Source organism: Arachis ipaensis, chromosome B3 (assembly GCF_059453495.1).
Source record: "Arachis ipaensis isolate K30076 ecotype BB chromosome B3, ASM5945349v1, whole genome shotgun sequence".
Lineage (NCBI taxonomy): Eukaryota > Viridiplantae > Streptophyta > Magnoliopsida > Fabales > Fabaceae > Arachis > Arachis ipaensis.
The window spans coordinates 99,443,298-99,445,959 of NC_142438.1; the positions used below are offsets into that span (position 1 = coordinate 99,443,298).

The 2,662-nt window shown below is 32.6% G+C and overlaps 1 non-coding gene across 1 annotated transcript; it reads right to left on the minus strand.

Annotated features, from left to right (window-relative positions):
- Positions 1 to 1,765: 1,765 nt before the first annotated feature.
- Positions 1,766 to 1,873, minus strand: LOC148571750 (small nucleolar RNA R71). Its single transcript, XR_015880420.1, has one exon. It is a non-coding gene; the product is annotated as a small nucleolar RNA R71 (small nucleolar RNA).
- Between the last annotated feature and the right edge of the window lie 789 nt (positions 1,874 to 2,662).

Genomic DNA, 2,662 nt, shown 5'->3' on the forward strand with positions numbered 1-2,662 from the left:
CTTGTTTTGTGTTTTTTCTTGTTTTCCATATGCATTTTCAATTTGTTAGTGTCTAAAGTTTGAAAATTTCTAAGTTTTGTGTCTTGCATGTTTTTCTTTTCTTCAAAATTTTCAAAAATAAGTTCTTGGTGTTCATCTTGACATTCAAAGTGTTCTTGGTGTTCATCTTGACATTCATAGTGTTCTTGCATGCATCATGTGTTTTGATCTAAAATTTCCATGCATTGTGTCTTTTTTTTGTGTTTTTCTCTCTCATCATTAAAATTTCAAAAATAAAAAAAAAATATCTTTCCCTTTTTCTCTCATAAATTTTCGAAAATTTGAGTTGACTTTTTCAAAACTTTTTAAAATTTAGTTGTTTCTTATGAGTCAAATCAAATTTTCAATTTAAAAATTCTATCTTTTTCAAATTTTTTTCATTTTCTTTTATGATTTTCGAAAATTTCAAATTGATTTTCAAAATCTTTTTCTTATTTTTATTTCATATTTTCGAAATTAATGCTAACAATTAATGTGATTGATTCAAAATTTTTAAGTTTGTTACTTGCCTAGTAAGAAAGGTGCAATCTTTAAACTCTAGAATAATACCTTTTTAGTTTCTTGTTAGTCAAGTAATCAACTTTGATTTCAAAAATTAAATCTTTTTAAATTTCTTTTTCAAATCTTTTTCAAAATAAATGTCAATCACATCTTTTTCAAAATCAATTTCAAAATCTTTTCCAACTTCTTTTCTAACTTCTTATCTTTTCAAAAATTCATTTTCAAATCTTTTTCAATTAACTACTTGACTTTTTGTTTGATTTTTTAAAAGTTTACTATTTCAATCATATCTTTTTCAAAACTACCTAACTAATTCTATCTCTAATTTTCGAAAATTCCTTCCCTCTTTTTCAAAATTCCTTTTTAAATTAACTAATTGTTTTAAATTTAATTTAATTTGATTCAATTTTCCTTTCTTAATTTTCAAACTTTAATTTTTATTTTTTATTTTAAATTCAATTTAAAAACAAAAATACTTTTATTTTAATTTATTTAATTTTTGAATCTCTCCTCTCCTCATCTCTTTCTAATTATTTATTCATCTACTAACACCCCTCTTTCACCCAAGAATTCGAACTCATTCCTCTCCCTTGTGTTTGGATTCTTATCTTTTCCTTCCTCCATTATTCTCTTCTTATACTTACATAAGGAATCTCTATACTGTGACATAGAGGATTCTCCTTCTTTTTTGTTTTCTTCTTTTTTATATGAGCAGGAACAAGGATAAGAACATTCTTGTTGAAGCTGACCCTGAACCTGAAAGGACTCTGAAGAGGAAGCTAAAGCACAACTCTCTGGAGAAGATCTGACAGAAATTTTTGAAAAAGGAGGCATGGCCAAAAATAATAACAATGCAAAAAAGATGCTTGGTGACTTTACTGCACCTAATTCCAATTTACATGGAAGAAGCATCTCAATCCCTGCCAGTGGAGGAAACAATTTTGAGCTGAAACCTCAACTAGTTTCTCTGACGCAACAGAATTGCAAGTTTTATGGACTTCGATCTGAAGATCCCTTTCAGTTCTTAACTGAATTCTTGCAGATCTGTGATACTATTAAGACCAATGGAGTTGATCCCGAGGTCTACAGGCTTATGCTTTTCCCATTTGCTATAAGAGACAGAGCTAGAATATGGTTGGACTCTCAACCTAAAGACAGCCTGAACTCTTGGGATAAGCTGGTCACGGCTTTCTTAGCCAAGTTCTTTCCTCCTAAAAAGCTTTGCAAGCTTAGAGTGGATGTTCAAACCTTCAGACAGAAGGAAGGTGAATCCCTCTATGAAGCTTTGGAGAGATACAAGGAACTGACCAAAAAGTGTCCTTCTAACATGCTTTCAGAATGGACCATCCTGGATATATTCTATGATGGTCTGTCTCAATTATCAAAGATGTCATTAGACCATTCTGCAGGTGGATCCATTCACCTAAAGAAAACGCCTGCAGAAGCTCAAGAACTCATTGACATGGTTACAAATAACCAGTTCATGTACATTTCTGAAAGGAATCCTGTGAGTAATGGGACACCTCAGAGGAAGGGAGTTCTTGAAATTGATACTCTGAATGCCATATTGGCTCAGAATAAAATATTGACTCAGCCAGTCAATATGATCTCTTAGAGTCTTAATGGATTGAAGGAATCATCCAACAGTACTAAAGAGGCATCTTCTGAAGAAGAAGCTTATGATCCTAAGAACCCTGCAATAGCAGAGGTGAATTACATGGGTGAACCCTATGGAAACACCTATAATCCCTCATGGAGAAATCATCCAAATTTCTCATGGAAGGATCAACAAAAGCCTCAACAAGGCTTTAATAATGGTGGAAGAAATAGGTTTAGCAATAGCAAGCCTTTTCCATCATCCACTCAGCAATAGACAGAGAATTCTGAGCAGAATCCATCTAGCTTAGCAAATATAGTCTCTGATCTATCTAAAACCACTGTAAGTTTCATGAATGAAACAAGGTCCTCCATTAGAAATTTGGAGGCACAAGTGGGCCAGCTGAGTAAAAGAGTCACTGAAACTCCTCCTAGTACTCTCCCAAGCAATACAGAAGAAAATCCAAAGAGAGAGTGCAAGGCCATTGATTTAACCATCATGGCCGAACCTACAAGGGAGGAGGAG